Raw genomic sequence first — 15,035 nt, forward strand, 5'->3', positions numbered from 1 at the left:
GAATGTGGTCGTGATATTACGAAGAAGTTTTTTTATAATTGATCAAGCAAGAATACCGCCACATGTGAAGTCTCAAGATATTTGATCCAGAAATTTAGTCAATCAACTAGAATTGGCTAATTTAGACCAATTTGTCCTTATTCCATATAATACAGGGTAAGTAAATACAAGTTCTTAAGTTATTTTTAATTTGCATTATACACGTACTAATATTTCAAAATTGTTACTTATTATAGTTATCATTGGATATTGATTGTAATCAATCTACAAGAAAATTGTGTTTATGTTTTGGACTCTCTTCGAAGTAAGGTTCAAGAGGATTTTCATGGAGTTCTAAATATGTAAGTGTAATTGAACTTTCTTAGTTCTTAGTCGAAGTATTTATGTTTAACTAATGTTTTCAAACTACTTAGTGGATTGAAAACATGGCAAGCCAAACACGATCTCCAACACCATCGGTCTTCTCAAAAATTGAAACCTATATAGGTAAATTTGCATTCATTTGTTAACCATTTATCTAACCATGATCTGTTTATTGGAAGATTTATGTATAATATTTTTGTGTTTATGGGGTATTTGGTGTTAAGTATTCATGGAATTAGTACTAACTGATATTTGTGAATGAGAGAAATGATAGCTTGGTGTAAGTATTTTATGAAAGTCTGTTATTGTTATGCAAATATTGGTGATTAGTGTGTTTATTTCATATTTGATGAGTATATGTAATGGATTGGAAATATTGATTCTTGTTTGTAGATAAATTCATAGGTGGAAGACAAATATTGATGGCTTGCCATGCAAATTTTTGTTTATATACTTTTTAATAAAAAAACAATGACGGACATTTCCTGATCCAACACGAGACATATAATGTCGTTTTTAACTTCTTGACCGAAAAAATGGATTCGACAACGGAATTTAAAAAAAAGGACAATAATTGTTAAAACGGATAGATTCTGAGCTTCAATGTCAGTTTAAAAGGCTTCATTTGATTCTTGGTTTTCAGTTGCAATCGACATTAAAAGGATTTAATAACACTATCTTTAATGTAGGTAACAATGCGCTAAAAATGAAGAAGATGAAGAGGAAGAAGAAGTACACTAGTGTTTTAACATGGTTCGACTAAGGGAAAAGGCCTACTTCCATGGGAAGACGTGTTTTTGAAGAAAATGTGAGTACAACCTATTTGTTTTTTCTTTTCTATGTATAAAAACATTACGTACTGAGAGCTCCTTTTTATAAATGTCTAAGGGAGATCAGTTTTTACATGAATTGTATAAAAGAAAGAACACGTAGCCGTTGGATTTACTTTTTCAACTCTCCACCTTAAATCTAGCTTTATATTTTCTTCAAGTGTCTTCAGATCTGATCAATATTATCCTTTTCAGGTACGTCAAAGCCTATCAGCTCGAGGTACTTTTGGCGCTTTAACTTCGACACAGGTTTTGGGAGCCTGTCTGCAAGATTGTCAAAAGTATGATGTCACACCCCCTCCCTAGCCTTAGCCCCCAAGACTTGGAAAGGAGCATGAGGATATACCAGTAGTATTCCAAAACAACATTTTAATTTAACATTTCTCCCCTTATCTATTAAAGATTTTAACATGTTTACAATAATCTATCTAACTTTCATACATAGAGTTCAATTTCCTATTTTCTCCCCTTATCTAACTTTCATACCTTTTTTAAGCATGCTAACTTATGTAGTCCGGGTATAATCTCAGTTTCCATAGAAATTTCACAAACAATATCATGGTAAACAACATAACATCATAAGCATGCATTTTGCACTTACATATGCATTTATCCACATATCAACGCATAAAACTAAGTAAACAATCATTGCAAGCAAGTTTTTCCACTAAAATCACCTTGAGAATATTTTCCTGAGAATTCCTCCATATCAATTAAAATTCCCCAATTAATACTTGTTATATCAATAGATAATGTCAAAATAGCCAAAATACCATTATATAATGAAAATACCAGCCTACTCTACTCCAATTTAGGCAAAATCCTAAAATTAGCAGGTTATTTGGACTGTGGTAAGCATATGGGCATTTGGATGTAGGCAGGGTGGGCGTGCTATGCCTCACAGAGGGCTGATGCGTTGGGCATGCACAATGGCCTGTTGCGCTGGGCGTGATGCGTCGTACGAGGGAGCAGCTGTGCTGGGCTAGCGCGCGGGATGCGTCGAGCGAGGCACGCGGACGGACGCAGCACTGCAAGGCATGCGCGCAGGGTGTGGGTTGGCTGTGCATCCAGGCTGACTCAATACCTCATCAACGCAACCTTTGTTTCTTTTGATCTTCAATTAACTTGGCAGCATGAGAACTCAAATGTAACACTCTAAATATGCTCTCAACACAAGTTTTTTTGATGATGGTATTAATAAATCCCTTTCGTCCAACCCCTCTATTTATAGCCATTCCAAACTCACCTCTTTGTGACAACCCAACTCCTATTTGTCTCACTTTGGAGCTGCCAACACTTAGCCTACCCAGCCTAGCCTTGAGTTGTTCTCATCTTAGCTTGCCAGCCAAAATTCCCTTGTTTGCATGAAATCTCCTTTGTTCACCTCCTGCTAGAACTTTGTGTGATCCTTCTTTTTCTACCTAAATTACTTAAATACTTAAACATATTTCTCTACTTAAATTGTTTAAGACTTATGCTCGTATAACTATTGGCATCTTTCCTTAGAGTTTTTCCACCAATTAGCCTTACCTTTTGTCCTTAACGCATAGCAACTCACCCTTCCTTCATCAAAGTCCCATTTAGCCATTGCATGAGTCGGCCATCACCAACGCATAGGGTGGCCGCGCACCCTTGATGCATGGCTTGCTAGGTATGCTTGCTCGGCCTACTAAGCATGGATGCACGGTGTTGACCATCGACGCATAGGTGTGCTGCCTAGGCGCTTGCGCGCTTGGCCGCATAGGCACGTTCGGTCGCATAGGCACGCTCGGTCGCATAGGCGCGCTCGGTCGCGTGGGTGTGTCTCGCCGCATGGGTGTGCACTTGGCATAAGGCATCGACGCATGGCTGCTCGGCAGACTTGGTAGCGCTCGACGCATAAGATGGGTGTCCGACTTGCCCGTTCGACGCATAGTTAGGGGGCATACATGTTCGACGCATGGGCTGCTCGCTTGGCCTCGACGCATGGCCTATGCGCTTGGCCTCGACACATGGCCTGCGCTCCTAGCATGCTCACTCGACGCATGCCTCCAACGCATACCGTGCTTGTGTCCGCATGCCTTTGCGTTTGTTGTATGCAAGCCCTTGGCCATTTTTCAAGTCTTCTTCCTTCCATTCTCCTTGCACTCTTGTGTTCAACATATTTAAGCCTCTCATATGCGTTTGGTCTTTTGGTCACCTTTTTGGATAATTTAGTATTAATGTTTTTCACTCTTTGTCCCAATATCCTTACTTAGGATTTTTCTTCTCTATTTAACCTTCCACTTTAGATTTAGTGTTAGGGTCTTACATATGAATCTTTAAAATTTGTATCTCTCCATTTTTAAGTAATACCTATGTAGAACCTATTGAATCACAAATTTAGCTGCAAATCTTCTCCAAATCTTCTTGTGAGCCACCTCAAGATCTTCCCTACTATTCTCTTGGAGCTTTAGATTGAGTTGCAGGACTCAAAATAAGCTTGAATGAAGGGAATTTGAAGAAGAACACACTAATGCACCACTTGAAGAACACTTTCTTCAACTCGAATTTTTCAACAAAAGCTCAACTGATGCATGCTTGAATTCCACTTCAATCTTCTCTATATATTATAGGACTGTCATGCAAAGGAGAAGCCTGCATGAGATGCAGTTCATGCTTGGAGTATTGAAGCTAGAGTCGAGTGGGTTTGGTGTGAGCTACTTGAAGGTGAGTGGAGAAATCCAACTTTTCTCTTTTTTCTCTTTTTCGATTTTTTCAAATTTGATTTCTAAAATCAATTTGATTTTCAAAACTAAAAATTTTATTAATTTTACAAAATTAATTTCATAAATTAATTTTTCAATAAAAATAATAATAAATAATTAATTAAACAATTTAATTAATTCCAATTAATTCAATATCAAACGTTAAATTAATTTTACATAAAATCCACCTTCATGAATTTAATATTTAAATCATATTTAAATATTAATTAATTCTCTAATTGCGTTTAATTCAAAACTTAAACACACAATTATATCTCATATAATTACTAATTCCCTTAATTCTAATTTGAACATTTCAAATTAACTTATCACGCTGTTCTAAAGCTAATCCATTTACGAGCACAGAGGTATCTTGTGGACTACAAAGCATGGACTCCAACGATCCGAGATTAATTGACTAAACTTCTTACACCGAATTAACTCCAATTCGTTAACTAATGGGTCACTCCACTAAAGCCCATAGTTGCACTCTCTTCACTGTAGACATATTATGTCCATTCAATATAACCATGATTAGTAAGTTAACCCTTCACAAGTTATTCGTGATAATGGCTGGGTCAAATGTCCGTTTTACCCCCGAGATTACCTCTTGTTCTTTAAGTCCCACTGATCCTCTAATGAACAATTGGTTTATGATCCGATCAACAAACTGAGTCCCTCTCACGCCAATGAGAGGGTGGGACCCCTTGTTCAAGACCCAGAGTCAGCACTTAAGGGAAGAATCTCTCTTATGTGAATTCAACCATTGAACCATTGCATGTACTTAAAGGACCAATTACAAGAAGCAAGGCAAATAAGATTCAAGAGGAATTCACACTACATCTTCAAAAACTAGCAAATTCAAAGAACCGAAAAATTATTTTGAAATTTTTTTTTTTATATAATATTACTTCAATGAGTCAAGAAGAAAATGGCATGAAGATGGCATGGGAAAAGTCCTATATTTTGGAAGATGACACGGTTGTCAAAAAAAGTGTGTAAATTTTGTGAAGAAAATGCTGTCAAGTGTGCACTGCATGGGGAAATATGATGTCAAACCTTGTCAAACATGCATATCTACTTTGCCGCCTTCTAGAAGAGATATTTAAGGCAATTTGAAGCTTTCTACGTTCCTAATTTATCATTTAGACTTATAATTTAGTATGCAATTAAGTTTCAAGTTTCTAGATGTTATTTTCTACAATTTATAAATAATTGTATTTAAATGACTTTTGAATTTCTTGGTCTATCCACGACCATTTGGCCTATAAAATGGCTTGTAATGTTCTTCAAAACTCAGATTATCCATAGTAAAAAAGCTTGTACTTATTCAACCCTTTGATGTTGTCTTTACTTTCAAATATTGCTTTAGATTTGATGTTTAAATTAATTCATTGGATTAGTCTTTATTAGGCTAATTCTGTTGTCTTAGGATCTAAGAGTGACCAGAATAAGTCACCCAACCTTACTTATATACTATAGATCATTTTGACTATTTGCTTGAACCTGATCCACTTTTATGTCTCTACATAAAGTTCAAGTACTCATGTAATAGTCATGAATCTTTTAATTTATTGGATTTATTTCTAAAACGAAAACAAGCAATACATATATTCAATAACAACTTATTGAATTTTCAGAAATAAGTTTTATTGTTTACAAACCACGAGTTTTAAGACATAAAACCCAACACCCAATGCCTTTTGCCATGGTTGGACATATGTCTGCTCACAAGGCTAGCTAAGTAGGATAGATCATGTCTTGTTGAGACCATGAGGTATATCAATAGGATGCTTGATTAATGCTTAGGGTAGATGAGCCTCTGTCTCTCATATTGTCAATGCCTCGGATTTTCCTTTATTCACCTAAGTCTTTCATGTCAAATTCTTTGCTCAAAAGGCCTCCATGCAAGGAGCATATCATCAGCATATAAAAGTAAGTAGCCATTTCCTTTATAGGTGGTAGAGTTTATATATGCATACATGTCATGAAAGCTCCTTTGAAACCCCGGGCTAGCAACATAGTCATTAAATCTTCTATACCAGCATCTAGGGACTGTTTAAATCCATAGATTGACTTGTTCAAGAGGCAATACAAGTCTTATTTTCCCTTAACTTCATAATCTTGAGGTTGTTGCATATAGATTGTTTCTTCTAGATACCCATGTTGGAATGTTGTTTTTACATCTAGTTGATCCAATTTAAGATCACGTTGGGCTACCAAAGATAGAAGAAGTTTGATTATAGTGTGTTTTACAATAGGAGAGAAGATTTCAGTATAGTCAATATCTCTGAGTAAAACCCTTAGCAAATATCTTGCCTTATATCTAGGCTTCTAATCTTTAGTGATACCCTCTTTTAGTTTGAAGATCCACTTTGATTGAATTAGTTTGCATCCTTTAGTAAGAGAAGTAAGAGACCAAGTGTCATTAACCTTTAAAGAGTCAATTTCCTCATTCATAGCCTCAATCCACAATCTGGCATCAGAACCACCCAAAGTTTCTTCAAAAGTGGTTGGTTATTGATCATTAGGAGCCACAGTGGCATTCAACACAAGATTCATGTAGTTTGTGTCTGCATATCTGGCTGGAGGAACTATATTCTTCTTTTTCTATCCCTTGCTAGAGAGTATTGACTTAGATTAGGAGGACATTCAACACCCTCTACATGAACACTTGATGCTTCCTCTATCTCTTCTATGTTAGAGTTAGGATCTTGTTCTGTAACATTCTCCACCTCAAAATTAGTGGTATAAGTTGTTGTTTCTTCTTTAGGACTTTTCTAGGTATAAGTTGATGTTTCCTCTATCTCATTTTCTCTAAAGGTAACATCCCTACTGATTATAAATCTTTTCTCAGTGGGATGCCAAAGTTTGAGCCCCTTCACACCTTCCACAAAACTAACAAACATAAACATAGTAGCTCTAACTTTAAGTTTCCCTTGATTATGATGAGCATACCCAACACAACGAAACATCTTAAGGTCATTTAGATTGGGAGGGTGTTTGGTCCACTTTTCTTCAATTTTAAGATATTTAGGGAGGTGTGAGGACTTCTATTTAGTGTACACTAAATAGGTAGTTGCTTCAGCCCAAAACTTCTCTTCTAGGATGACATCTGACAAAAGAAACCTTACTCTTTCCATGATAATTCTATTTAGCCTCTCAGCTACCTCATTCTGTTGAGGGGTTTGCTTCATTGTACTGTGTCTTGTTATTCCATTTTCTTTATAGAAAAGGTTTAAACTCCTCACCATAGAACTCCAGACCATTATCAGTTTTAGGGTATTTGATTTCCTTTGTTGCCTATTTTTCTATCATTGATTTCCATTCTTTAAATTTTCCAAAAACCTAATCCTTTGTTTTTAGAAAATACAACCAGCTTTTTCTTGAAAAATCATATGTAAAGGATGTATATACCTTGACCACTTAGGCTTGGAATTGAGGTTATCCCCCATAAATCTGTATGGATGTAGTCTAGCATGCCCTTTGTTGTATGCTATGCTTTGATGAATGAATGTCTTTTAACTTTTTCCAACACACGGTGTTTACATAAAGACATTTTATTACTGATCTCCTTGGGCAAAATTCCTTGTTTGGATAGGGCATTAAGGCCTTTGGAGCTAATGTGAGACAATCTGTTGTGCCATGGGTCTGCCTCTGTTAAATCTGAGGTGAGAACAACATTAGCTTCTAAGTGTCTTTATATTTTCTTCAAGTGTCTTTCAGATCTGATCAATATTATCCTTTTCAGGAAAATCGAAGCCTATTAGCTCGAGGTACTTATGGAGCTTTAACTTCGACACAGGTTTTGTGAGCATGTCTACATGATTGTCAAAAGTATGATCTTTTAAAATTTGTATCTTTCCATTTTCAATTTGGTCTCTGATGAAGTGATATTTAACATCAATGTGCTTGGTTCTACTATGATATTTTGGACTTTTCGAGAGGTGAACGGTGCTCTTATTTTCACAGTAGATATTAACTACTGTTTGATTTAATATGAGATCATTCACCAATCCTTTAAGCCATAAACCTTCTTTGATTGCCTCTGTAAAAGCAATACATTATGCCTCTATTGTTGATAAAGTCACTATTGATTGTAGGGTGGCTTTCCAACTAATTATATTTCCCTTAGTAGGAATATATAACCCAATAAGGATCTTCTTTTGTCATTTTCCTAAGCAAAGTTCTTAGTCAACATTCCCAAACTAGGTTAAATTCAGATTCCTCTGACCTTTGATAGGTTATTCTAGCATCCTTTGACCATGTTAGATATCTTAGTATGCACTTAGTGGCTTCCCAATGAAGGAGTATATCAGCATGCAGCGGAAGCAACAAGGATCAATAAGCATTCTAATTCACTAATTTTGGCTTTAAATAAAGCATGCTCATATAATAATAAGATGGTTTCAAGTAATACCTTTGTAGAACCTATTGAATCACGAATTCAGCTGCAAATTTTCTCCAAATCTCCTATGAACCACCTCAAGATCTTCCCTACTATTCTCTTGGAGCTTTAGATTTAGTTGTGAGACTCAAAATAAGCTTGAATGAAAGGAATTTGGAGAAGAACACACTGCATCCACTTGAAGAAAACCTTCTTCAACTCGAATTTTTTTAGCAAAAACTCAATGGATGCATGCTTGAGTTCTACTTCAATCTTTTTATATCGCAAGACATCATGCAAAGGAGAAAACTGATCGAACCAACTGATCTCGCTGGATCTCGCTCACTGAACTGATTCAATCTTACTGTTGGCTCATCGACTTGCTTGAATCTTGCTAAAACTCGATCTCTCGTTGAAAACCGGCTCAATAATCTCGCTCAAACTTGATCTTTCACTCCTTGCTCGAAATCTCGCTCGAAGTTGATCAAGATCTCGCTCGAACTCGATCTCTCCCTCGAAATTCCATTAGAATCTCGCTCGAACTAGAAATCTTGCTCAAAATCTCGCTTGAAAATTCCATCAGAATCTCGCTGGAAATGAAATCTCGCATGAAACTTTGTCAAATCTCACTGCTCGATCATGGAATCTCGCTGGAAATATAAAAAATAAAATTAAAAGAAACTAAAACAATCTCGCCCAATAACATTAGAAAAACAATAATTACCAAACAATAGTAGGACACGAATTAAAATGTCTAAAAGAAATTTAATATATAATAATCTACTAAAAAAGAAAAGAGCTAGATAAGTGTAACAAAAATAAAATAAAATAAAAAGTAAAACTAGAAGATCACTCACATAAAAAAAGAAAAAAGAAAAAAGAAGGAAAAAGAAAAAAAGAAAAAAAGCAATACATAATTTTTCAAAAGAGGTAAAAGGAAAATTTTCCTGAAAAGCAAGGTGCAAATGTTTACTACAAGACAACAAGCATAAATATAAAGATGACCAAATCTAACCTTCATTAACCACCCTAAATTTCAACCACATACATAATAATAATCTTCATATGAAAATAAAATTAGAAAAACAGAAGGTACACATTATAGCTAAAAAAATAAAAAAACAATAAGGTAGGGATAAGATGAAATAGAAAATTTGATTCTCGATCAATTAATTTTTCTTACACCACCTCAAATTTACTGAATATAAGAGAGATAAAGGGCAATTACATTCTTAAAGAGACAACAATATAGAAGTAGAAGAATTACTGCTCAATAATATTTGAAATAAATAATGTAATAGAGAATTTACCTTAAGAGCACTAAAGTTATCTAACAAATTGAAATAACATATAAATTTTTAAGAGAAAAAAGTTTGAAATGTTTGACTACTTCTTTTATGAATTTTTTTAAAAAAAAAAAATTAAAGAGAAAAAAAAAATTGAGAAATTATTTTTGAATGAGGTTTTGAAACAAAATTTAAAGTAAAAAAATTGGAAAATGTTTTTGAAAGAGAGTTTTCGATAAAAAAAAAAAAAAAAGGAACAACAAAGTTTGAGAAAATATTTTGAAAAACAAAACCAGATTTGAAGTGGAAAAGATTAAGAATTTTTTTTTGGAATGGAGTTTTGCTGAAACAAAAATTGAAAAGAAAAGTTTGCGAAAATGTTTAAAAAGAGAGTTTTTCGAAGAAGAGAGTTTTTGAAAAAGAAAAAGGTTCGGGAAAATATTTGAAAACAAAAAATGTTTTGGAAAGAGTTTTTGCAAAAGGATTTAGGAAAATATTTTTGAAAGAGATTGAATGTTTTATGCAATGAATTTTTGCAAAAATAATAATAATAATAATAATAATAAAGAAAAAATAATGATGAGATAGGGGTTTTGAAAGAAAACTTAAAAGTGGAAATAGTTTTGAAAGAGAGATTTTTTTCAAAAGAAAAATTAAATTGAAAAAACGAATTGAGAATATATTGTGAAAAAAAATAGTTTGCAGCAAATATTTCAGAAATAGTTTAAAACCCAATAAATAAATAAATAAAAGCTTCGAGAAAATATTTTGAGTAGAGTTTTTGAAAGATAACGCTCTTGAAAAAAAGAAAGAAAACAGTGTGAGAATATGATGAGAGTTTTTTTTAAGGAGAAAGATTTTGCAAACAAAAAAAAAGGTACAAAAATTTTTTTGAAAAAGTATTTTGAGAAGTTTTATGAAAATGAATTTTTGCAAAAAAACAAAATTGAATCTAAAATGCTTTGAGAAAATGTTTATATGAAAGAGGGGTTTGAATGAGCAACAACAACAGCTTTATAGAGTACTACTCCAGATATGGGGAAGTGATGATTAGTCTTATCTCCATATAGTGCATTCTGAACAAAAAGCCAACTGATACTCTTGCATATGCAAAAGGGCGAGCGGTCACTTACAACAAAAATATGAAGAAAGCAAGCTAACTAAACTAATACAATACCTGACATGAAAGCATAATAAAAAGGGGTTGGATCGGGCATGTAGCCATGGCCAACAGGCCCTGGACAAGATGACCGTGACACTCCCCCACTTAATTGGTTGACGTCCCTGTCAACTGACCCTGCTCGAACTCGGCGATTGCTGGAACTGCATTCTTCAAGTCTTCCACGCGCTCCTAACTGATTTCTTCGTCAAGGAGGTCCTTCCACTTCACTAAGAACTCTTCAGTTCTCGTCTCGGTCTTCCGATACGGTGAGTACATCTATCCATAATTTGTGTAACTTCCCTTTCAGCTGAATTCTTCATCGTGACAGGTGGGCGCATCAATATATTCCGTTACTCATCATCGGGATCGGGGTGATAGGGCTTCAGGATACTCACATGGATGACAGGGTGGATCTTCATCCATGAGGGTAGCTGAACCCTATACAAGATTTTCCCGACCTTCTCAATCACTTCCACTGGCCCTTCTTATTTTCATACTAGACGTTGGTCTCTCTGGCCTCAGAAACGGAACTGTTCTGGTCGCAGCTTGATTAGTACTTTAGCTTGAAACTCGAGGGGCCTCCGCTTCTTATCAGCTCACTTCGTCATTTTTTACGCTCTTTCTAGACAGGTGCGAGCTATTTCAGAGGTTTGGCTCCACTCCTTGGTGAAATTGTGTGCCTGAGGGCTTTTGCCCGCATAGGGATGGTCCACCAGATGTGGCATGAGTGGTTGTCTGCCGTACACTACCTCGAAGGGCGTCTTTCTAGTTGCGGAACTTTGTTTGCTGTTAAAGCTGAACTGAGCAATATCTAACAACTGGACCCAGTTCTTCTGTCTAGCATCGATAAAGTGACACAGATATTCCTCGAGCATGTTGTAAAGCGTTCCGTCTGGCCGTCTGTTTGGGAATGGTAGCTAGAGGAAATGTTCAGTGCTGATCCCAATATCTTTAACAATTCTGTCCAGAAGGTCCCAGTGAATCTCCCGTCCCGATCACTAACATTGCTCACGGGGACGCCCCATAATTTCACAATGTGCTTGAAGAACAGTTGGGTAGTCTTCACAGCTGTACACATCTTCGACGTTAGGATAAATGTGGCATATTTTGAGAACCGGTCAATGATAACAAGGATCGATTCAAACTCTTTAACCTTGGGCAAATGGGGATGAAGTCGAGAGACACACTTTCCCATGGTCTAGAGGGCACAGTAGGGGCTCCAAAAGACCCGTTAATTTCGCCCTTCGACCTTATCTTGTTGGTAGACAAGGCAAGTCTTGGTAAATTGCATGACGTTGTCTCGAAGGCTCGGCCAATAGTAACCTTGTTTTTGATGGAACACGAGACATACACAGTGGAATAAGGATCTAATTACACTCTAATTGCTTTTAATTTAAAGAAAAAAAGCATGCAATTGAAGGAAAAAACAGTAAATTAAAGATTACTTTTGAAGCTCCCGAAAATCACTTTTCCTTGCTGAATCTCGACCTAAAATCTTTCAAACCACCACTAGATTTGATCTACTATTCTCTAGACTCAAAACCAAATTGTGGGACTCGGTTGATGAAGAAACCGGAGAGAAAAAGAGATGGAAAAGAAATGCTTTTTTGGGTTGGGTTTTGGGTTATGAATTTTCCTTAAAATAGTGTTTTTTTTTTTCAGCCCAAATTTGAAAAAATTTTTGGCAAATGGGTAAAATTTTTAATCCAAATTCGAATCCCATATTTATAGAAAAAGGCCATGCAAAAATTGCATGAAATCAATTCATAAAAACCCAACACCTAGAATCCACTATCTAAGTGGGCTTAATGTCTCCACTATAAGCCAACATCTAACCCACTATTTTGTTAGTGAAATTATCCAACAAAAGTTTGGATTTTCCCACTAACTTTAGTCAAAGGGCAAAATAGTCATTTTGTCAAAGTCAAACTTTGACCAAAAAGTCAACATTTTGACTTTTTATGATTTTTTCGTGTTGACTAATTTTGACCTCCCGAGCATGAATCCGCATTTATTTTCTTGAAATTAAAATCATATTTGAATATAATGTTGGTCAAAGTTTGACTTTTCAAAGTCAAAAGTCAACTTTTTGACTTTTTACATCTTTGACCATTTCCATTATTTTCGAGTTTCCGAATATGAACGTATCCACATTCTTGATATTTAAATCATATTTAAATATTAAAGCTATATCTCTAAACTATAAAACCGACTACTATATCACATATACTTGTCGGTTTCTCTCTCTTCACCTAATTCGAACAATTCGAATTATTCTATCATACTGTTCTAAGTTTATTCCATATGAGCTAGTAGGGAAACCTAATGGACCTATAGATCATGGGCTCCAACGATCCGAGATTAGCTGGCTAAAACTCTTTTAGACGGAGCTAATCAACATTCGTTAACTAACGGGTCATTCCACTATAGTCTCGTAGTTGCACTCCTCTCACTATAGATATATTTGTGTCCATTTGATATAACCATGATTAGTAAGCTAATCCTTCATAGGTTGTTCTTAATCTCAGCTGGGTCATAAAACCGTTTTACCCCCAAGACTACATCTTCTTTTTTAAGTTCCATTGATCCTCTAATGAACAATTGGTTTAAGATCCAACCTATAAACCGAAACCCTCTCGAGCCAAGGAGAGGGTGGGGCCCCTTGTCCAAGATCTGGATATAGTATTAAAGGGAACAATCTATCTATTATCCCTATAATGGGTAGGAGTGAATTCCGTCTTGCACCCTATGTTCCCAGCTATCCACTTGATCTTACCCCGGAGATGGGAGGCTTATTGGGCCAGCGATAATGAGCTGCCCTAACCTATGCAGATCTAAGGATAATTCTGAGTGAACAGGATTTCATAGTTAGCTCAGGATTAAGATTAAGTTACCTAGGTCATCAATTAACAAAATAGTTAGTTTTATACATTAAACGACATTTAGAACGTAAAAAGTGACTATTTCCTGGTTTAGTCTTATGTAAACTCTTTATATAGAACGCCTCAACTTTCATGTCTCCACATGAACGATTCAGGATCACATCGTTTGTTCTAACTACAAAGTGGGGTGCATCTATAGTGTCCCCAGAATAAGGCGCTCAACCTTATTCATATACTATAGACCATTTTGGCTATATATTTGAACTCTATCCACATTTATGTCACTACATAAAGTTCAAACTACATTAAATAGCCTCATGACCTTAGTTTATTGCATTCAAGATTACAATTTCAATAACAACTTTATCAAAAAATAAAATAGAATATGTTTATTAATTTACAAACTACAAGTTTTAGGACATAAAATCCAACAAACTCCCACTTGGACTAAAACTCCTAGTGGAGTATCACAATATTGAATTTAAGTGAGAAACAATATGAGTACAATAAACATATGAATACAATAAACTAGGGCATATTCCCAAAAGTTCTCCCACTTGTCCTAGTTTACAAACTTCGTAGACCTAGACTCTGTAGGTGACCTTCAAACACTTTAGTCGTGAGGGTCTTTGTAAAAGGATCATCAATGTTTTGCTCAGAAGATGTTTAGAAAATAAGTTCAAAAAGGGGAATAATACCTTTTTAGTCCCCAAGTTTTTACTATAGTTTCTATTACCTTAGGTTTTAAAATGTTATACGTTTAGTCTTTAAATTTTGAGTTTTGTTTCAATTTAATCCCTAAATTTCAAAATGTCTTTTCAATTTGGTCTAGGATTTCAAGATTTTACATTTTTAATCTCAAATTTCTATTCATTAATTAAAAACATAAAGTAGAATTTTAAAAACAATAAATAAAATAGTGAAACTTAATTAATTATAATCCTTTTAATAAAATTTATTAACATAAAGATAAAAGGTGATTATTTAGTGAAAAATCGGTTTAAAAGTTTAAATCTTGAAACATAGGGATCAAATTAGAAAAGAACTCAAATGTCAAGGGTGAAATTGTAGCATTTTGAAACCTTAAATACTAAATTAAAACAGATCTCATAACTTAAGGATTAACATTTTGAAACCGTTGGACTAAATAAAAACTAGATCTAAAACCTAGGAACTAAAAAAGTTTTTTTTTTCCTTGAAAAATGTTTATGTGTAATAAATTTTGCAAAAATAAAATTTAAAAGAAAAAAGTTTGAGAAAGAGAGTTATCTAAACAAATTTTGAAGTGAAGAGTTTTGAGTAAATGTTGGGGAAAAAGAGAGTTATTTATTATTATTTTTTTAATAAAAAGGTGAGCTGAAAAAAATAAAATATTTTGAGGAGTTTTTTTTTTTTTTTT

At 34.8% G+C, this 15,035-nt stretch overlaps 1 long non-coding RNA gene across 1 annotated transcript in view; it reads right to left on the bottom strand.

The window, feature by feature from the left end:
• Positions 1–1,123: 1,123 nt before the first annotated feature.
• The window catches only part of LOC150032032 (uncharacterized), a 26,662-nt gene continuing 12,750 nt past the window's right edge, over positions 1,124–15,035 (bottom strand). The window contains exons 4-5 of the long non-coding RNA XR_016525012.1: positions 8,340–8,956; positions 1,124–1,457 (exon numbers count right to left, since the gene is read on the bottom strand). This is a non-coding gene — a long non-coding RNA (uncharacterized LOC150032032). The remainder of the gene's footprint in view (positions 1,458–8,339; positions 8,957–15,035) is intronic.

Source organism: Benincasa hispida, chromosome 12, assembly GCF_027475165.1.
Source record: "Benincasa hispida cultivar pf3 chromosome 12, pf3_genome.v1.1, whole genome shotgun sequence".
NCBI lineage: Eukaryota > Viridiplantae > Streptophyta > Magnoliopsida > Cucurbitales > Cucurbitaceae > Benincasa > Benincasa hispida.